A 24,101-nucleotide genomic window follows, 5' to 3' on the forward strand; every position below is an offset into this window, starting at 1 on the left:
CATTATGAACGATGTAGATGAGAGGAAGAAACCGGGTGGTGGGGCATTACAAATGTCCAATCGTCTGCCCTTCTGATGTAATAACACAGAACCCGCAGATAACACAAATAGCCTACACTATCATCAATTCACAGCAGTCCAGTCAGCTACCTACAGTACAGTAGTTATACAGGTACAGTTATCGGAAGTGTTAAGTTGTGTTTTTCAAGATGCCTTAAAAATTTTCGACTACAGAATAAGCCGATATTGTGTATGTTTATGGTTTTTGTGATGGAAGTTCCTTGCGTGCCGTCGCTGAATATGAACGACGCTTTCCGAACAGAAGGGTACCATATTGAAGAGTACTTACTGTCTATGGGGTTCGATAAAAGACTTGGTATAGCAAAGGAATTGGGAAACGAGAGAGGCGCTAATCGACCGTATTTCGGATGCGGCATAAGAACAGCCACGTGCAACTCTCCCGAGCGATGAGCGCGATTCACGCCCGAGCGCAACAGTGCATTGAAGCAGAAGGAGGTACCTTTGAAAATGTGCGAAAACATCGACCCCCTACTTCTAGAATATTAGGTATGTATGCATACGTGAATATAAAATTTAAATTTGTCCGTTATCTGTCTCTATAAACGAGTTAGTACAATGGAATCTCAGAAGTTTTTGTGAAATCAAAGAGCCATATCTCCGTAACCGTTCGAAAACGGACCTATATTCATATCAACTTTTTGACTCAGAATGACTTCAGAATTCACATCCCAAATTGTTTACCTTTCCTCGTGAATCACCCTGTATAAATATTTTACAACCTATATTCTGGAATTTCCTAGCGTCTGTTGCACTTCCCTCCTATTGTTATCTTACGCATATTCATTATCGTTAGGTGGGTGATTTTGTTTTCCTAACTGGAGTACGAAGGTACGAGTCAACAAGCAATTCGCTGGAATTAGCATGCGACCCCAGTTGTGACCTGAGTTATGTTTCCGTCCTTCCTGTCGCCTTGAATAGCACACCCTTGCACTTGGTGCATAGTAATGCTCCTCATATGAAGCCAATGCACATTGAAATTATTATTATCTACGCTCCTTCATGACAGCTAATATTCCTTCTATATACAGGGACATCATTTTATTTTTACTAACATTTTTAATATTAACCTGGCTATACCTTTGGATTGATGATTGAGACCCGGAAACACCGTTTGCTACCCCCTTCCACGACTGGAGTTTGGTGATACTGGCGTAAAATACAAACAAATCACTTTACTAGGTACAGGAGGGAAGAAAAGTAGTTCATCCATTTACGTAAAGTAGGAAATATCGCGATTTTGAGTGTGATAATTTTCATTAGGTTTTGTTTAATCAAAATACAGTACAGTATTAACAATAAGTGTTTATTCTCACGAACTAAGTTATCCATGCGAACGTATTCATTATGCAGTGTATATTATACTGTCTACAGCACATTAGCGTACGATATAGAGAATGAAGTTAACTTGAAAAATAATCATAATATGGATATTTAAACACATTTTTGAAAATGGTGGCCGTTCATTTCGATACAGGCTTCAGTTCTTTTGTGCCTATTATCGCACTATAGACTATTGCATCTAATTCCAATTACCAGTTTCGTCCTTCATACTAGTAACTCATGTTGAAATAATTCTGTACCTACTCTATAAAAGAGTACCTTACGTACTGTAAATTCAGTCTTCACTTCTGCCCGACCCGCACAGATGAAATTACTCAGACATGCTATCTACTGTCCGTCCGAGTGGTTATGTCGCAGGATCGTAGAAGGGGGGGGGGATCACGTGATAGTTAATTACTTAACGAGGTCATTTTAATTAAGTTATTTTATACAGCTGCATAATATTACGTAGACGTCCAATTAATTCCTAACAGAAATTAATGTTTTCAGGAAAGAGCTACGAAAGCCCAGCCACTAGTCTTTACAGTGGAGCGAGCAGAAGCAGTTAGGGGAAATCGGGATGCGACGTAGGCAAACGGACGACAGTACCTGTGCGAAAATATGATTTAATATTGGAAGTTTTCGTCAGTGGAAAACGCGAACATATTTCTGAAACGTACTATAATCACTAACTCAGTACTGCGGCCTTGGTTCTGTGTTGAGAACAGTTGGAACTGTGTTAATAGAAGGGGTGGGAGTGAAGTACATTCAAAAAGTCAGATACAATAAAAGTTGAAGTAAAAATAAAATGATGTCCCTGTATAAAACATTATTGGTGATTTCGATTATCATCCGTACTACTACGATTGAAGACCTGAGAATGACCATTTTTTATGAAATTGAGATTTTAATGCCAAACGCAACTATAGCCCTTACGCCATCTACTGGTGTGAAATAGTAGTCAAATACTTCGTACAAAGAGAACTACATGGCTCTGAATGATATCATTAGACAGTGGATGCGGGATGACTTATCGTTGAATGTAGGTGCACATTTACTTTATGTTACATTTTTTTTTTCATTCAGACCATTGGCTCAACAGGTTTTAAACGTAAACAGACGACGTCAACATGCTTCTGTATCTCCGTAAAGTCAGAAGGAAAAGAAAAATAACGTACTGTAGTACATACCTTGCAAGGTCCAGTCCTCGTCATCATTGATGCAATTACCAGCGTTGCAGTAAACGACGATATATTCTCGTAAGTTGTCGAAGCTGAATCGTCTTCGCCTATCGCTTAAACAGTTTTTGTATCGAGAGAACCTCCGGGTTCCTTAAAAGCCAGTAAGTAGGTATACAAAAAGGGAACTAAACATTATAAAATCCATTTTTATGATAGGAAAATCAATATCAAATAGAAAAATTCTGACTTCGTTTTTGGAATCAGCAGATGAAATTACATAAGAAACAGCAGAAATTGTACATTTAACAAAGTCATTGTTGACCAGTGTGTTCATTCTTTATTCCTTATTGTTGGCAGCTGTTTTCGACATTTTGCTTTAGTCACTGAAAATGCAGTACAAATTAAATCAACGGCTCTTCCTTGCGAAGCAATGCTGGATTACGAATTCAATTACAGCTACTCAAAGAGCATATCACAGAGAATTTGGTGTTCGTAATTCCCACCAAAGAAACACAATACTGGGACTGGTAAACAAACTGGAAACAACTGGATCTCTGGCAAGAGGACTATATCATCTAGGCTGTCCAACGAGTGGCCAGTAACATGAAATGACGTGTTGAGTTATGTTTATGCAGGATGGAGGACATTTTCAACATTTGCTATAGATTGTTGGTACCCGGTCCTAAACAGAACAGATAAGAAGCCACTACAACAAAAGGACGGAACCCAGAACGGGAGCAGCGAACAAAGCGGCACGGACCACAGCGACAACAGGCCTCGGCCCGCGAGCCGCACTATAAATACGCCCGCACAACCAGCCACAGGATATGGATATGGTACCCAAATGGAGTAGTCAGTAGCGTGTTGGCTTGCTATCCCAGGGGTCCGTGTTCGGTTCTCGGCGTTAACATGACCAGCCTCATGGTCTAGTGGTCAGAGCTTCTGGCTATAGTCCATAAGGTCTCGGGTTCGATTCCCGGTTAGAGCACAGGAATTATGTAACAGCATAGCTCATATGGTTGGATGCTGAGTTGTCGTCCAGGCAACCCCAGTTCGAATCCTAATGTCTTCTCATTTTTAGACGTACTCGATAGCTCAGTGGTAGAGTACCTGATCGGAGTACAGGAAGTCGCAGGTTCGAATCCCGCTTGAGGTTGTGAAATTTTTCAGTTCCCCTCGCGTATGTGGTACCTAAGAGGTTACGTCCAATTTCGGCTTCCCCTTCAAAATTTTCTAGAGTTCCTTCAATGGAGCAGAGTAACCCGGAGTGAGACTAGTGGCCAACAGGCTTGGAGCTCACATATTTAGTTTTGTACAGCCCCCAACCCCTTGCAAGGACGCGTTTTGCGTACCTTTTTTCGAGCCACAGGATCAGTTGCCTCAGGTACGCCGAGAAGAGTCTTGCGACCTCGGATACCACTCCACTGAAGATGTCTGCCGCAGTTGCAGACGAAACGTCTGGTATAAAACCAACCAATAGACCACGGCCTCTCAGCCCGGAAAATGAATCTACATCTATTTGCTATAGAGGTTTGTAATCTCTCAAAGATACTCTACATTTGAGGTATAACAAATTGTGGCTCCCATCATTCGTTTTGAAATAAAAAAAAAAAAAAAAGAAAGAAATGTGTTAGTTCTATATATCACTCTGTATGTTGAAAGAAAACAATAAAATATATTTCAGATTTTATTCTCTATATTTTATTATACACATACATTTAAGAGCAGCAACTAATCAAAATGCACTTTTTTCATCGGAGGAAAAGAAATTGAGAGTCATTTTTTTTATTTTATAATATTTTACAACTACCATCTCTTTTGCTTTTTAAGTTACTGTAATTCAAAATGTATATTGTTCCACCGAGAAAGAATTCCAATTACAACAAATTGTGTTTTGTCCATCAGATTTCATTTTACATTTTCTGTGTCACAAAATTCTTACAAGGGACATTGTGCAATTTGAATAGTTGCTCATTACAAATTCTAGTTCTGGCCATGTTATGATGACCTTTCCTCCAAGAACTGTTGCTGTGGGTGCCCCCATGTCATCACACAGCTCTGTCAACTAGTGGCTAGAAATATACTGCTTGCAGTCCAATACAATCGTGCAATATATCTGCTATAGCTTGTTTATTTAAGTTTATGTTTAGCAGTAACAGAGATTGGGTATAGAAATTGCAGTATGCGTTAATTTTTTATAATTAAAATAACATTTGAAGATTTCCCGGCTTTGGTTAGTTATGATTCCAACTCAAAATACATCGTACTGAAAGAGATGAAACTCCTGTAAGTATACAAAACGGGTGATGCAAAACAATCAAACACAAAGACGCGAAGTTAAATTGAGATAATTTCCGCGTAGAAGACTCCAACAAAGCAAAGGCTTATTTTGATGACTGGGAGAGGTGGAATATTAAGAACGCAAACTATGAAATTTATACAATATGCACTTTTTTAAGTACAGTAGAAAACAATGGGGGTTTTGTAATATTTACTTTTAGAGAATCCGGAGGTTCATTGCCGCCCTCACATACGCTCATCGGCCCCTATCCTGAGCAAAATTAATCCAGTCCCGAATATCATATCCCAACTACCTCAAATCAATTTTTATATTGTCCTCCCATCTACGTCTCGGCCTCCCCAAAGTTCTTTTCCCCTCCGACCTCCCAACCAACACTCTATATGCATTTCTGGATTCGCCCATACGTGCTACATGCCCTGCCGATCTCAAACGTCTGGCTTTAATGTTTCTAGCTAAGGCTAGTATTCATAGTCGACACTTTCGATTAAAGTGTCCTTTGGAAGACGCAAAGTATCACTTTTCCGTTGCACAGTCGACACTTTGGTGCAAAGGAACACTTTGGATGAAAGTGTAGTTCCGGCCACACTTTGAGCCGAAAGTGGCACTTTGTATAAAAATGGCGGACGTCTTGGAAGTTGTCGAATTATTAGAACGTGCGGAAGAGATGGCACAATTAGTGGACAATGTACAAATTAGAGATAGGCCTAAAGACAATCCCGTGGAATTTTATAATGATATAGAATTAAAAAAAAAGGTTCCGATTTGATAAAGAAACTTATTGAGATTGCTTATATTTTCGATGACTGGTTGACAAAAACGAATAATAGACGTTTGCCAGTGCCTCCAATAATACAGTTATTAACTGCATTAAAATTCTATGCTACAGATATGTACCATACATTAATATATATATATATATATATATATATATATATATATATATATATATAATATTATAGTTCAGGTATTTCTGTAGTAACATTCGTATATTTATAACCTCAATTCGATGAAGTGATATGTAGGTAGATATGCCTATATAACCTATTTTTTATTACTGAAACGAATTTTTTAACTTAAATAATATTAAACTAACTTCAATCTAATGTAGGCATAATTATTTTAAATTAGCATTGAGAGACCTCATGTGCTGCCTTCTAAGCAGATTCCATAATTATATTGGGTTTAAAATGATTTTGATTTTTGTTGACTACCTGTATTTTGAGATAAGATTTATCTTGATGTTGATATAATCATTACTGTTTTGATACCGGTAATATATATATTTTCACTCCGGTAAGCAATACATCTATTGTCTCTAGTTCATGTGCAGTCATAACCTCACCATGAAAAGAGATCTCATACTATTAGGCCTATTTTGTTTTGCATTATAGAAACATTTGGCATTCAAAATATTCCTGAAGAGCAGGCAATAATGGAAACGAGAGAGAGAAAATAGTAGTAGTAGTAGTAGTAGTAGTAGTAGTAGTAGTAGTAGTAATAATAATAATAATAATAATAATAATAATAATAATAATAATAATAATAATAATAATAGCAGTAGTAATGTGTTTATCTCATTCTTTTTTTACTTCTATTCACTATTCACGAAAAAGACAAAAATGAAAATAACGGAAATAACACGATATATCAATGAAGCAGATACGTATAAAACCTAACCTAACGATATAAATTTAATGATTATATATATATATATATATATATATATATATATATATATATATATATATATATATATACACACACACACACACACACACACACACACACACACACACACACACACACACACACACACACACACACACAAAACTTAAGGGGAGTATAAATGGCCATTTTGTTGAAAATTTTTAATTTTTGTTTTTTTATGCAGAAACATTATTTGGAATTTGCTCTTTAATTAGGTGTACGATTTATTAAATTTGATTGACTGGAAGTATAATTAATTCTTTTTTTCTTAATTAGCTGCATAGGCCATTTTTAGAATTTCATAAACCATTGGTCAGTTAAAAATTAATATCTCAAGAACCTCAAGGTCTACAAGGCTGTGGTTTGACTTAAATTCTAGTGGAAACATTGCTGCATAAGTTGGTAGGACTTTCATAACAGTTCTGATTCTTGTTTACGTTGTGCATGCGATATTCTTATTGTAACGTGGATAATTTTTTCCTTCTTTGTGTTGTTGTGCTAGTTCACTATTGATCTTGCATATCAATTATTAAAATTGATCATGACAAGAGCAAAAGGAGTGTTCAAAAAAGTAAAAAACAAAGGAAATCGGTATTACAGAACTTATCCTTGTGTGTCAGAGGTTGAGAGTGGGGTTAGAAATCAAAGTTCACCTAGTACTTCAGCTCCACACACTGCGACATTTTCAAGTTCTTCCTCCAAAAAGAAACTTGTGAAATGTGATGAATTATATTCAAGTAAGAGAAGTGCAAATGATAACAGCATTAACATCATTATAGATTTGAGTATTCTCAAATCAGTGTTCAGTGAATTTTCAAGTTGTAGTTTATGTGGAGGGAAAATAAACATCACTGAAGATGCCTCTAAAAGAAATGGGTTAGTTTGTAGCTTGACAGTTTCATGTGAAAATTGTAAAAGCCAGAAACAATTTTTTACTTCAGAAAAGTGCAAAAATAATGAATTATTTGAGTCAAACATAAGATATTTTTATGGATTGAGGTGCATTGGGAAAGGGCCTACTGCTGGGAAAATATTATGTGGTATAATGAATCTGCCACGTCCCACTACAAGCATATCAAAACACAGAGACATTTTACTTTTTGTACTTTTAGAGCTTTTTCGCTAGGTAACAGCACAATATATAGTAAAAAACGAGGTAGCCCATATTACCACTCCTAGCCCATATTTCCACCTTCTCCTCTACCGGTATTCTTCAATGCAATGCCGTTAGAATAGCGTCGAAAGGACTGTAAACTCTATAAACAGGTTTAAATTTTTTAATACGAAGCCTTTACTTTTATGAGTGCCGGTATTCTTCGATGTAATGCCGTTAGGAATAGCGTCGAAAGGACTGTAAACTCTATAAACAGGTTTAAATTTTTTTAATACGAAGCCTTTACTTTTATGAGTGCCGGTATTCTTCAATGTAACAGGCGTAGAAAAAATTGTAAACTGTAAAAATATTTATGATTAAAAATCTACACGGCCTTTTTCTTTTCCAATATCGATACAGTTCTCTTATTAATTTTAACACAAGCAGCAGTTCTCATTACGACTTACGCTAAAGATAAAAGAGGCCTGCCATTATATTTTTCTCTCTCAAAATACTCTCTTACATAACACACCATCTCTCGCGTTTGACTCTTTAACGGGGCACCTTGTCCAATATTCTTTGTTCTCCGCCTGCCTTTTCTTCCCTCCGATATTGCACAAGTCACCTGTTTAGAAAATCTCGCAGAAACTAGAAAACGAACACTTTACTTGTTTTTTTGAAAGATGAGACATGACAGTTAAGCGGCCGAGCTTGGAACTACAGTGCCATGTTGCCAATATGGACTACCACGCTGCCAGCTGATGGAAGCTGACGTTAAAACATTCATTGACAATTGACGCGAAGGTAAGAAAACAATACAAAAATCGACAGAGAATCAAAGACGAAACGTGCCAGTGCTAACATTGTGTGCACAATAAATGTAGCCAAGATATCTATTAAGCACTCGCCATATGGAAACTGTAAGTTTGGCAACTCAACCATTGTTACCATAGCAACAGGCCTACCACGCTATGTGACATTCAGTTGTTTCTCCGATCGCAACGCTCCTGTCATGTCCCATCTTCCAAAAAAACAAGTATAGTCACACACTCCACCAGTAACAACGAAGATAATACGTCTAATATAATTTAAACACAATAATTATCGATACACTAAAACAATAATACAACTAAATAATATTTTTAATTCACACAAAGCACGCGCTAGCCAGCCAACTCAAAGTCATTCCGGGCACTGTATTCACCACTGGGCAGTGGTATTCACGTGCAACTTGTAAACATAGACACGGCAACACTGTACCGTTACCATGGTTACACGTCTTTCGTGATTGGTTGATTTGAATGGTTGTCATGGTGACATGGTAAAGGAGCCATTGGTCAGGTCGGAAGTAGTTTTGGACCTAGAGGAGTAGAATAGATTCTACTCCTCTTGTTTTGGACAGACCATAAATGCAAAACCTTCATTAATAGATGGCATTGAGATCCGACTGGTTCTAGAGTTTCTACGACACATAAATGCCACTTTCAGGTAAGTTCATAATTTATTGTAAAACTTTTTACAAATGTATAATAGCAACACTTATTATTTTGTGCGAGACAACGAATTAGATACTATAGAGAGGACAAAGACCTCAGAAAGTTGAAGACAATTGAACATTGGTCCGCCATGTTTCGGTTAGTCAAAACAAAGGGGCGTGGCTCGGATGTAGTAGGAAATGATTGTGATGAAGTTAGTATTATTGTGAATTGAGTTACATATTAAGACTATGTTAATAAGTAAAAAGTAAAATACACACAAAACTTTACGTTTTATAACAGCTGTAGGCCTATGTTTTATTAGTTTCACTAAATATAGCCCAGATATTAAATGACAAGCTATACTCGATGCAACCAAAGCAAAGCACCTAAAGACGGATGAATTTAATCGGCAGAAGAAAAATAAATAATTTTTTTGACTTCGTCACAAATTTAATTACCTTACAGCTAATCTAACCTAATATGAAATTATGTAATTCAGTGCTCACCAGGTGATATCAAGAGAGACGACGTATGTAACTAATGGTAGTAAAATATAGGAAAGGTAGTGGCGAAAATTTAAAAAAAATATCCAGTAATTAAGTTATTGAGAAAAATTCATTTGAAATTGGAATTAACACAGAGAACTTTTGAAAACTGAAATTATTAAAACTACAAATAATCTCTTAGCATGCAACATAATAATTAAAGAATGACACTAATAGAAAGTTACTCATGATCATAACTCACCACATTTATTGAAACGATAAGATACTTAAGATTAACATTGTTATCAGAAACAACAGGAGCCACAGCTAGGTACACTTCTTTTCGCGTGATGGAGACATCATGTAGTCTAATATAGTTTGAAACAAATATTGTCGCGTGATGGAGACATCGTGTAGTCTAATATAATTTGAAACAAGCATTGATCTCACACGTGTCTCGCAACTAAGCAGAGGCTTTTGCAGAATAAAACTGTTCTTACATTATTTTGAACAATAATGACAAATTGTGTGTGATGCAAGTGCTAACTTTCCTTTTTGGTAACAAAAAGAGCCCTACGCATTAATAAAAAGAAAATTGGAGTAGGCCCTATAAACACAATAAATACTAAACTCTTGATGGTACAAACTTATTAATACAGATACTTCGCTTATGCTCAGTCCGTCTTATCTTATAATTCTCTGCGGCAATGGTACCTGTATTGAGAGGGTTTAATTATCCAGCAACGAATATTATGATTTACGGTACATTTCATTTAAATCCGAGGGAATGAGACATTTTTGGAAATTTTAAAGTCTTAATTATTACTTTTTCATTTATAAATCAGCAAAACCTATAGCGAAATGTTTAAATTAAATATTGATGTATCTGAAAAATATAATACATGTACCAACACGTTACAGTGTACCTTTGATAAGCACTCCTTGCGGAGGCTGGCGGTACTATAGACCATGTTTTTTAGGGGACGATCCATAGTACTGTTGGCCTCCGCAGGGAGCGCTTATCAGAGGTCTTTAGCCTCTCTATAGTATCTAACTCGTTGGTGCGAGATCGTGCGTATTTGCTTGCTTTCCGCACAAAACCAATACGCGGTAAGTGTGAAATACCACATTCAGTATTTCCAACGTAACACACATAACAATTTCCCTCTTCTTACCGCTTAAGCGTCATATTCATTTTACTGCTTTAGGCTTTTAACATATTATTTTAAAGACGTTCAATATAGTAATAATTATAAATTGGAAACTTACCACTGCAATTTCACCTAAATTGCACTGTTAATTATTGTTTTTAAATATTTGCAAAAATTAAGTAAACTCTACAACACCACAAAAGTTACTGCATTTGTAATGCAAGTAACATTAAGGAAGCCGTGAAAAAATCAACAAGATTCCAGACTCATCATAGACTGGGGGGAAAAAAAGACAGACGTATATCACGGCCTGCTGCAGTATAGTAAACATAGAAAACATTTTATAGGAACAATGTTGAAGATAGATATATTTCTTTTCCAAAGTTGCCGTCATTGAACAGAAACCAAGATGGAGATTTCATTGCAACTAATTAGAAATTCCTCTTTCAGGTATGTAATAAACGATCTTCGCACTAAATAATGTACGATACACGAGCGGCATGTTGACGTTTTCATGTTCGAGGAAAAGATTGAAAAAGCGAAACGTAGTTCAGGTCAGCTGTGTCTCAGTCGGTAGTTATTATCCGTGTCTCAGTTGGCACTTATCTAATCATTATCATCAAAGAGTAAGAGGTTTGATTCCCATCATGTAATCTGTAACTTAGGCTGGAGAAAGTTGTCCTGGAGTAGTTCTTTCCAGAACTGAATATACAGATAAGAAACTCTATTTCATTTACATATATAATAATAATAATAATAATAATCCGAGACACGATAGTCCATGAAACACAATGACCGACCTCCCGGCTACTGGCCTCACGTCCACATGCCGATGCTGAGGTGGACGATCATCCAATCAGAATGGAGGTATCGTATGGTTAGCACGATGATCCCCCAGCCGTTATACCTGGCTTTCGTAATCGGATTCCGCTACCCATCGTAGCTCATGTGCATCACGATGCTGGGTGGTCAGCGTTCCCATACACTGACCGAAATTTCATGAGAAAATTTCTTCCCCCATGAGGATTCGAACAGCGCGCATTCCGTAACGCGAGTTCTAAGCAGGATGCCTTGGGCCACGACGCCACGGAGCGGGACTTACATATATAGTAGGAGGAGATACGAGTATTTAAATGTCACGTATAATAAACATAATCACATATGTACCAAGTGTACTATTAAACGAAGAGGGAAAATGTTTGTAACAATTTTCATTTACAAAAAATAGATTATGTAACGTAATAAGTGAACGTTAAATTTTTTATAGAAGAATAAACTACGAGGAGTCAAATTAAAACCTTAAAAATGTAATAAAAATTCGAAATTTTGCGCCATTGTCCTGCAAGTTGGCAGTACTGTTACCACTGCTATTAACAATGACCTACAGATGGCAGTATAGTGCAGACAAGCGAAACGCTATCACAGTATCAGCCGTTGATTTTTGTTCTTTTTTTTTTAAATATAATTGTTTCTGTTTCTTTTATGACTCTTTTAGTAATTAACATTTTTTTTTTTCAAATCATTTTGACCAGCCAGAGGCCGTGTACCGAAGTTTTCTTTGTTTTCCTGTTTCCTTTCATTCTTTTCCTTTTATTTAAACTAATACTAACACAACACCCATGCCCCAGGCGGGACTCGAACCCACAACCCTTCGGAGCAAGCGGTAGAGACAGTCCGTGCCTCTAGCGCTTGCACCACCCAGGCCGGCTAATTCAGCAGTCTAGTATATACAGTCACGAAGCTTGGAATGATTTTTTGCATTTCTCGCGATAGTTGCTAGCCTCTTGGAGCGCTGTGAGTACCAGGCCACTGCCATCCTGATCTAATACAGGCCATAAGGCAGATCATGTGACTCAGCTAGATAGATAGATAGATAGATAGATAGATAGATAGATAGATAGATAGATAGATAGATAGATAGATAGATACAATAATTCGCTTGTTTGCCACATTAACGATTGAAGAGTGTGATACCAAAACTCACTCAGTTCATCTGGCCATTTTTATTATGACTATTACACTCCTACCACGTCATACTACTTTTGACCAATAAAACGGTACGAAAAGACGTATTTCAACCAATCATGGCTGCTTATCGCACAATTTTATCGCGTCCCTAGCATTTGTTTAATTTTATCGCGTCCCTAGCATTTGTTTCTTTGTTTGCCAACATTTGAAACTGCGCTGGTCTGGACGTCAAAAAAAAAAAAAAATATATATATATATATATATATATATATATAAAATTACAAACCACTCCAGTCGATGCACAGCAGTTTCAAATATGACTCGCATTGGCATTCAAGAACAAGAATTAATAAAAATCACTGATCATACCTATGCATCTTCTGAAATCCGATTTACAAATAAATGAAGAGCACCATTCGGAAATCCTGAATAAGTTGAATACACCATGTAGGCCTAAATCAACGAGTTCCACTTCTATTACGCACACGTCCAATATAACATCAATTGAACCACCAACCACATTCAAATTTGAAAATTGTACATTCAATAATTATTCCTTTTAAAATTATTCATTCGGAAATTCTGAATAAGTTGAATACACCGAGTTCCACTTCTATTATGCACACGTCCAATATAACATCAATTGAACCACCAACCACATTCAAATTTGAAAATTGTACATTCAATAATTATTCCTTTTAAAATTATTCATGTTTATTTTTTATGTCATCGTCGTTAATTAAAACACTTGTGTATATTAGTTAGGTTATGTTATAGCTTCTGCTATATGATATTATGGATAGTCACGTATCAGAGATTGTTTAATATTAAGATTTATTGAAAATCATCTGTCAAGTGACGTTGATTACTGGGATTCGGATAATTGAAGTGGAATGTTGCATTTTAATAAAAATGAAACTGAATCAACAAAGCCTTCTTGACTAGTAACATTGCCATCGTGTATATATAATCTTTTCGCTGTAAGAAAAATCCTAATGTAAACAATAGCACGTGACTGAAGTGAGGCTTCATTGGCCACTGTTTGGCGCCATAGATTCTCAGTACGTGTTCCCGCCTACTGTTGTACATTCTGTTTCTTGTTAAACATTTCCCGTTACTCATCCAGTAGGCCTAACCTCACTACTATGCATTCGTTTGCTTAGGAAACATTTACTTTATAATTACTGCATAACTTATTATATACCTTTAAGACTATTTGTTTTTCCGCTTTTGAGAGGGTTTCCACTCTTATGATTAATAACCACACACACCGAGGATACAGAAGCCATACTATGACAACTACGAGCTCAAGTGACGCCAGCTTGTTACAAGAACAGAGTTACCGCGGCGTTACTTTTGGTATTCATCCGCGTTCATTGTACATAATAATATATAAAAATAGTTTTTCTTTTACATAGCATTTTACATATGAATGAAGTTATATGTTTCATCGTATTTAACAACTAGAACTCAATTGTTTTATTTTTAAATGATACAAGATTATGGTTTCGAAATACGAACTATATTTTCCTGCGTCATGTGTTTCGACTAGGAGCCAATCACGGGTATGACAACAACGTGCTTATGTTTACATTAGGATTTTTCTTACAGCGAAAACAGTATAGATCGACAACTTCTCGAGGAGAAGGCATTGCTCACTATTGCCATCTAGCATGCATCTAGCGTAATATTTGTAATGTTGAGATGGTACAATAATACATTTGAAGACAGTTGTATTTTCGTAAGTCAATTAATATTTTATTGTATTGGAGTACTTCGTTGCTTCTAATCTTTATATACTTTCTTCTAATCGTGTAATAGTCAATTAAATCCCACTCGAGTTTTGATTTTCTCTAGATAAATCAAAACGTCTAGTTAGATTACTGTTGATAATACAGAGATTTATTTTTCTTAATTGACAGATTGCTTGTTTATATACTCCTTTCTCATCTTATATGTATTGCATAATACTTAAAAATGAAACAAAACACTTCAGCTCACATTTATTACTTTAAAAATACAAGAGAAAAGGAAGCAATGTTTATGCACTTTATAATTTATTCAGTTACAAAAGTTGTTGCATGATCTAGTCACTTGAACTGTCGCAGAGCGTATGGAACTGAAAAAAAAAGAAAAGTTCCCATAAATACTCATAGCCAATTAGACAAGCATAAAGTGTGAAGATATAAGTATAGTTAGCACCAGTGATTTTAACGTATATGGAAATGTTCTAATGAAAGCTGGGCTGCGAGTTACCTAGGTAACATTGAGATACAGAGATAGTATTATGTTCTGCCAGAGTATGATGTTTGTTTTGGTTTAGAAGACAATTATAGTTACTTCCAAATACCAATAATTATTTTCAGTATGTGTTACTTCCAATATAAATCTGGCATGTTGAATATATATATACACCTTTTAAATTTACATTTTGAAAAAAATAAATAAATAAATAATAAAACTTCATCCATTCCCGATATATCATCTTCTACAGCATTATTAGTCATTTTTGATTTTTATACCTCCAAGACAGATCTAATAATTTTCTCACTGAAAGTGTATATTTTTGTTTTCAATAAGGACACACTATTAGACTTATTTTTTTCTATTTAAATCAAAAACCTTTGATGAATCTTCTGAGACTTGTTGAACTACTTTGGAAATTACTATCATCATCATCATCATCATCATCATCATCATCATCATCATCATCATCATCATTTAATTTTACTAACAATCTCTCTATGGTTGGCACAGACCTCTCTCGCAGATACAAGTTGTGGATAATAATAATAATAATAATAATAATAATAATAATAATAATACCAGGCACAACAGCCCATGAAGGACTATGACCAACCAGCCGACTGCTGGCCTCATGTCCACATGCCGAAGCAGAGGTGGATGATCATCCAACCAGAATGGCGGTATCGTGTGGTTAGCACGATGATCTCCCCAGCCGTTATAGCTGACTTTCGTAACAGAATTTCGCTACCTATTATAGCTCCCCAAGTGCTTCACGATGTTGGGTGGGCACCAGTCCCATATACTGGCCGAAATTTCATGAGAAAATTTCTTCCTCCATGAGGACTCGAACCAGCATGCATTCCGTAACACGAGTCCTAGGCTTAGACCATGATGCCATGTTACAGGATAGTTGTGGATAATATGTTTAATAATTTATTATTTTGTCAAAATCCTCATTTTCTGTAATGTTCTTTGGAACATTCCTGCAGAAAGTCCCTTTCAATCTTTCAATAATTCTTCAAACTGAATCAAATTAAAAGTCATTTGCTTTGCTAGCTCTCTTCTGCACTTTCATATTTTTTTGTAAAATGCTGGTGGAAACATTTCCTTAGTTTATATACAGGACTCTCCTTTCAAAATTTTCCAGTTCAAATAATTATTTATTTCAAATAAATTCAATTTAAACAAAAACGAGTCACTTTAGATATTGAGGGAGAAGTTTAAATCCAGTGTTAATTGCATTTTAGATTTCAGCGCCTCCCACTCTCATCCCCCCTTCGAAATTTCAAATGGCACTCCTATATATTTTGATACTTAAATTTGAAAAAGTACTCAATTGTTTATACACTCATTCATTTGTTTCGTATCTTTTGTTTTCTATCAATGTCTGGCAACCTCAATTGTTTTTAGAAGGCACTAAAAAATTCGCCATTTCCTTGTTGGATCTTTTAATTTCTAAATCTGCAATCATCTTTCATGTCTTTAGTTGCTCCACTTCTTTTACTCATATTGCTTTACGCAGATATATACTAAATTTCGAAGAAAAGGAACCCTAAAATAATAATAATAATAATAATAATAATAATAATAATAATAATAATAATAATAATAATAATAATAATAATAATAATAATAAAAGACAATGAGGAAATATCAAACAAACAGTCTGGCCGACAATGAAATGAAATTACGATTACAAATTCGTATTCTTCAGAACCAGAATGGACAACATGCAGTCTGCCATCCAGGAAAAATCGAAACTATCACAAAACAATATGAACTCCAACCTACCACCTGCCACCCGAAAAAAAAAAAAAAAAGCTAACTAACAACCATCAATAATAACTTCCTAAAAGTCTGGGTCCCCCCACAATGCAGGGTTTTGTAGTTTATAGACCCAGCACCGCTTGTACGGCTTGCACATTAGGTTTCAAAGTGAAGGACAAATGTGAAAATCAGTGGCGCTGCTTATACAGTATATGGCATGCAATGACACATATATCAGGGGTTCACAACCAGAGTGGACCAAGTCCGTTTGGAATAGTTCTGAGAAATTGACCTTAAAGTTCCTAACTCACGCTTAGCAACCTTCATCTTCCACAGGAAATGCTGCCCTCTGTGGAGTAACAAATGAGTTATAGACTTCATTTGTTATGGCAATTTTTAAGCTAAATTTTCTTCATCCGAAATTGTATTAATCCACAAACTGACCACTGGTGGATTGGTCCACTCTGGTTGTGAACCCCTCATAGATAGGAAACAGACAGTTCAAATCAATACAACTATGAAATCTGCATCGACATGGGGAACTATTAATAATGGAATTCCTCAAGGATCAATATTAGGTCCCCTACTTTTTCTAGTGTTTATAAATGATCTTGCCCCCCTAATAAAAGATGTAGGTCATCCCATATTATTTGCAGATGACACAAGTATAGTAATTACAGCCAATAACTCCAACACATTCTAATCTTCAACAGAAAAAATTCTCTTCAAAATATGTGACTGATTCTCAGTCAATAAATTGGTATTAAATTGTAACAAAACTAACATAATTCAATTTAAATCCTGTCCAAATTCAACCTCGCAAATTTCTAGCGCAATAATTAACAATAGATCCCTATTAGAAACAACAACAACCAAATTTCTTGGCTTAAAAATCGATGTGTTAAATTGGAAAAATCATATTAAAGAAATTACCCCCAAACTAAATTCAGCTTGTTTTGCTATTAGATCTATGCAAAAGATAGTACATATCAATACCTTAAAAACAATATACTTTGCATACTTCCACTCGGTAATGAGTTTTGGAATAATATTCTGGGGAAATTCCACAGATAGTAACAATATATTTTATTACAAAAAAGAGTAATTAGAATAATAGTAGGTGCGAAATCTAGGGAGTCGTGTAGGACTATTTTCAAAAAACTACAAATAATGCCCATGGCTTGTCAGTATATCTTTTCATTAATAGTCTTCCTCGTATGTAATCGTGAAAACTTTGTAACTAATTCAACAGTTCATAGCATAAATACACGTCAAAAAAATGACTTTCATACTCCATCGGCAAGTCTATCGTGCTATCAAAAAGGAGTGCATTATATGGCAGTAAAAATTTTTAATAGTCTCCCTATCAATATAAAAAAAATGAAACTCAAAACATAAGATTATTTAGAGCCAAATTAAAGAAGTACCTAATTTCTCACGCCTTCTATTCTGTAGGTGAATTCATGACATTTAATAACACTTCATGAAATTGATACTAAAACTTGTGTTGTACTAGTAGACAATATTGTAAATCTCATCTGTATATATTTCATCTAGACTGTGACTATAAATTAAGACTTTATAATAGTATTAAGTTTTTTGACTTGTTCCATATTCTAGCTGTAAAGCAATGTATGAATACCATGGAATGTTAATAAATACAATACAATACAATACTGTTGAACTTATTGTTAGACACATCCTTACTTCTATACTTATAAGGAGAAGACACGCTCTGTATATCACCGAATGAAATAAGATTGTGTGAGATGAAAGTACAAGACCACCTGGTATGTGTGGCCAATGACCCTCGTTTTGGAAATATTGGTTATTGTTTGTGACATACTTCTGTTAGGTGCCTAATAGGGAAGCATTAGACTATGTAACAGCGTAGCTCATATGGTTAGGTGCTGAGTTGTTATCCAGGAAACCTGAGTTCGAATCTTAACTGGTCCTATATTTTTTTCTTTTAATAATGATTAATAGTGTGATCACAGTAATCTATTTATGTATATATTTCTCAATGTAGTGATCGCTTCATTATGTTTTAAACAAATTACTAATTAACTAACATTGTATTGTAAAGGACAAACAATGAAATATTGCTCATGTAGACAGGTAAGATGTGTCACTGGTGGCTGTTCTGTTTCTGTAGAAGTTATTTCACTTAATTTTGTACATGATTCATTATGATAAATGTCATAAGAACACACAACATACATATTTCCTGCACCATACACAGCAAATGAAAGAAGGTTGTCCACAGTCACACACATTTCTCCGCACTTCTGCTACAAAACAGATATCCTTCACATTCACAAACATTTCTCGTGCGTTTATTAATTTTGACGCATACCACGCATATTTCAACATGGCTTTGAATATAGGAGCTGACAACTGAAAGTGAATTAAGGAGTGAATTTTGAGGGCATCCTCCACTGAAGCAATTTGTCGTCCAGTTTGTAAAACGAAAGAGCCATTTTGCAAATATTTGATCAAAATCTTCACCTGTCTAAAAGAATAAACATCACAGGGTTGGCATAATACAGTACATTTGTGTGAAATCACTTTAAGGCTGCACGTTACTTCATTTTCTTCATTTGTAAATATTTCATAATACAAAGAAGGATTCACCTGCCCTCCCCACGAGTCCAGAATTAGAAGAAATGGCTGCTCTTTCACATATGTCTTCATTACTTTCTCCAAGTATTGCTTATAGAGTTGAAATGTCAGCTTTCCTAATGATGAACATGTTACACATATATTTCCGAATTTAAAAACGAGTTCATCTACTTAACGTTGCACTCTTGGGCCAAATTGTCCTTTTGGTTATAATAATAATAATAATAATAATAATAATAATAATAATAAATAATAATAATAATAATAAATAATAATAATAATAATAATAATAATAATAATAATAATAATAATAATAATAATATCAAGCTTTAAAAAATGAAAAGGCATTAGGATTCGAACTCAGGTTGCCTGGATAACAACTCAGCACCTAACCATATGAGCTACGCTGTTACACAGTCTAATGCTTCCCTATTAGGCACCTAACAGAAGTATGCCACAAACAATAGCCAATATTTCCAAAATGAGGGGTCATTGGCCACCCATACCAGGTATGACTTTAAACAGTACGTCTTGTACTTTCATCTCACACAATCTTATTTCATTCGGTGATATACAGAGCGTGTCCTCTCCTGTTAGTAGCAGAATGAAAATATTACTTCACTGTACAGGATAGTGACAAAAGAAAAATAAAAGGAATATAATTTTTTCATTACACCTACTGTAGAGAACTACATCTTTAGCTTTCCATTGCAATCTGAAATTGAAGACTTGAAATAAAAAAGACTCTAAGTGCCATAATAAGAAATTTTGAAATTGTGTGCAAAATGGGATCTATATGCCAAGCCCTATAATGCATAAAAGGCTCGAACTGCCACAAATGAAAATGTAGTACCAAATGCAATCGACAGATAGCATGCGGTTTAACTGCTGCTGCTGTTAACATATGAAAGGCTCGCGCTTCCTCCTCATGGTTAGATTAAATGGCGGAAGTGGCAGATGTTTGTAAGAGTTAGAATGGAAAGAAACGACGAATTAAAGGAGAAGATATTGTGGCTACAATGAAAAAAAGCTGAAAAATGGAGGAAATGAATACATCAGTTCAAATAATAAACATGTTCCTGCAAAAGCTTGTCCAGCACAGGAGGTAAGTCTCATTACTGATCGCTAACTTACACCCTACCTGGACAGACTGTTTATTCTTGTTCTTTTTGCATGAAAGCAACAATAAGATCTAACTAAATTATGTTGGTTGTGACAACAGAAAAAACTGGTAGACCTAGTGAGGTATAGTGCACAGGGTTCTCCATCTTGCTTTCAGAGTCAGTGTGCATGCAAGTTTAAATGCAAGAATTGAGTTTTTTACGACGCTGTATCAACATCTAGGTTATTTAGCGTCTGAATGAAATGAAGGTGATAATGCCGGTGAAATGAGTCCGGGGTTCAGCACCGAAAGTTACCCAGCATTTGCTCATATTGGGTTGAGGGAAAACCCCAGAAAAAACTAAATGCAAGAACCTGAGCTATGAACACAAGGTCAGGCTGTTTGAAGATTTTTATGACCTGGAAGATATTGAAAAGCGAGGGAGTTACTTGATGGGGCTGATGCAAGTATCACATGTTAAAAGAAGACGTCATGGTACCTATGATGACCCTTCACATAGCAGGAGACAAGCAACTATTGATTACACTGTTCCAGATGGGCAAGGTGACTTAGTGCAAGTTTGCAGAGGAACATTTTCTGAAATATTTTCGTTAACTGAGAAGAAAATCCAGGTATTAACCGAAAAGAAGAAGAATTTGACTGAAATGATACAGTACCTGACAAATGATGATCACAAACAGTTTTACAGAAGCACTACAGAATAAACTTTTACTTTATGAACAAAAAACTATTTTTGTTTCATTTGTTTGTCCTTTTCACTATCTTTTTGCTGATTCTGAAGTATGGAACTTAAGAGCCTTTCATTAAATTTCCACTTCCAGTACGTTTTTCATACTATTACAATATTACTTTTGTAAGTTCCTTTGGACACTAGCTCCATATTATGCTTATCTTTCAAATAAAACACATTAATACTGAAATTATGACCATTAATTACCTAGTATACTTAAAACTCATTTTCCTCAAATTCTTGTTTATTGCACTTAGAGCCTTTTTTATTTCAAGTCTTCAATTCTTTTCTTTAGTTGGTTATTTAACGACGCTGTATCAATTACTAGATTATTTAGCGTTGGTGAGATTGTTGATAGCGAGATGAGGCCGAGGATTAGCCATAGATTATCTAACATACACCTTATGGTTGGGAAAAACCTCGGAAAAAATCCAACCAGGTAATCAGTCCAAGTGGGAATCGAACCCACACCCGAGCACAACTCTATCCTGCCTTAACCAACTGAGCTACACTGGCGGCTGTCTGAAATTCTCCCACTTATTACGAATAATACATATTAATTATTGTTACAAAATGGAACTGTACAATTAACATTACTTTTGTTGTAAGCAAGTGCTTTTCTTCTGGAGAAAAAGGTGGTGGAACTCTGTCTAAAAAATATAACTTAAGGAGAGACGATTACTATTCACTCCATGGGAATTTTGTAGTTTGTAAAATTCTTTTTGTCCAACTGTACGATTGTCAAGGCCTAAGTGGAGTTCAAAGAAAAATTATGTTATTAACACATTTTTTGATTCCATGACGAAAGATAAAACAAAAAGGCCAGAATGGTCTGGCACAGTCTGCCAGAAAAAAAAAAAAAGCACTTATTGTAAGCATATTATTTTCACTAGATTAGGTTAAACTGAGTTTGTTTAAGACCTAAGTTAAAGCTTCAGTTATTACTAGCAACTATTTCCATTGCATATTTACACACTGTAGGCTTTTTGAACATGGCTACTCTCACAATCCTTTTGTAGCATTTTGCATTCTACATTTCGTAACCCAGGAATATGGAGAATTTAAAATGCACTGTTAAAATTACGGACATTGTGGACCCTCACTTCTTCCTTAGCTATACTAGAAATCACCCACTGAGGTTACTAAAAGCATTATGGGAAAGCTGTCATGTCCCACTTTCCAATTCTCAAGCGTAGTCATTCAGGTGCACATTGAAGGACAGTTTGTTGAAATAAGAGGGATTGCTGACTAGAACTATGATTTTCAGTACGTCACTACTATCATCATTTCACGGGATACTGAATGCAGGAATGTCAAGACAATAAACAGATCGATACTACTATCATGTAATACATCAGCCTGTTTTTTTTTAACTAACTGTCTCATTGCGTACTTGCAGATTATGTATAGTATCTAGTATCTAAGATATACAGATATTTAACTCTCCTGTCAGCTGCATTACTGTCTGGTAGCATCACAACACCCATGTCAGAGTCAGAATCATCACAATTGCTGTCACTATTGTCGTCATTGGAAGAATTTTCTAAACTTACGAAGACACGTGAATAATATTCTAACAAACAGTCTGTGTCCCATATATTATACTGCTCAACACTTCTGGTGTGAGAAGTATAGTTTCTCCACTGCTTGAGTGTTACATCATTCACACTAGATTCAACAAGTTTCCGTATCTAGTAATTTTTTTTATATTTTTTTTTTTAATCCACCACCAACAGAAGCAGGCTTCCAATTACAGGCGGCTTACATAGATATATACACAAAATACATAAGAGAAAAAAAAAACAAAACAAACAACACAAACGAAAGAAAGAAAATACATAATGGTTAATAGATGCTATAATGTAATATTGCAGTTAATATAGTGCCAAATGTCAATATAATGATGCAAAATTATTTAAAAACTAGAGTAAAAACATTATAATACACTTCTTCATAATTTAAATATCTAAGGAAATACAATTCTTTTTAATATTGTATGAAATTTTTCAATTGTTAAACTGAAATCCAATTGAGAATCACAGTTTAAAGACAGAGAGTTGTGAGTATTACACATAACAAACAATGGAGAGTTCTTGAAGAAAACAGTTCTAGGAATAGGAATAATAAAAGGTTGCCTATGACGTAATTCTGTTCTTTTTACATTGAACTGAAGGAATTTAAGAAAATCACAGTTATTGAATATACCGTTAACAGTCTTATAGAGTAAAATTTGGCTATTTATTAATTGTCGAGATTTTAAAGTTTTATAATTAAATTAAAAAAGTAACTGATTATATGAAATTTGCTTGTCATAAGACAAGTGATGTCTTTTTTTTTTAAATATAAATAACGTAAAAATCTTTTCTGTATCCTTTCTATTTGCATCTGATGGGACTGGAACTGAGGTGACCATATTACAGACGCATATTCTAGCTTACTTCTAACTTAGAGTTTTATATAGAGTATCAATAATATTTATATATTTTTAATTCTTTTGTATTTCTGATTATAAATCCCAATTTTCTATATGCATCAATTACCACGTGATTTAAGTGCATTTTAAAACATAAGTTGTGTGTAAAATAAATACCCAAATCCTTAAATGATTCTACTCTAGGTAACTTCACAACAATAATTTCATACGAATTTTGAGCAACTGTCTTATTTTTAGAATATGTCATAAAGCAACATTTATTAAGATTTAACAGAAGAAAATTATCGATACTCCATCTATATAGTCTGTCCAAATCATCCTGTAGAACAAAAACGTTTTGTTGTTTGTCAGTGACTTTATACAATTTAACATCATCAGCATATAGTAAACATTTAGTGTGCAAAATCTGTTT

The 24,101-nt window shown here is 35.0% G+C and overlaps 1 long non-coding RNA gene across 1 annotated transcript in view; it reads right to left on the bottom strand.

The window, feature by feature from the left end:
- Window positions 1-14,757: 14,757 nt before the first annotated feature.
- LOC138710399 (uncharacterized) overlaps window positions 14,758-24,101 on the bottom strand; it is a 39,978-nt gene continuing 30,634 nt past the window's right edge. Inside the window, exon 2 of the long non-coding RNA XR_011335220.1 lies at window positions 14,758-14,885. This is a non-coding gene — a long non-coding RNA (uncharacterized lncRNA). The remainder of the gene's footprint in view (window positions 14,886-24,101) is intronic.

The sequence above is a fragment of the Periplaneta americana genome, chromosome 12 (assembly GCF_040183065.1).
Source record: "Periplaneta americana isolate PAMFEO1 chromosome 12, P.americana_PAMFEO1_priV1, whole genome shotgun sequence".
Taxonomy (NCBI): Eukaryota; Metazoa; Arthropoda; class Insecta; order Blattodea; family Blattidae; genus Periplaneta; species Periplaneta americana.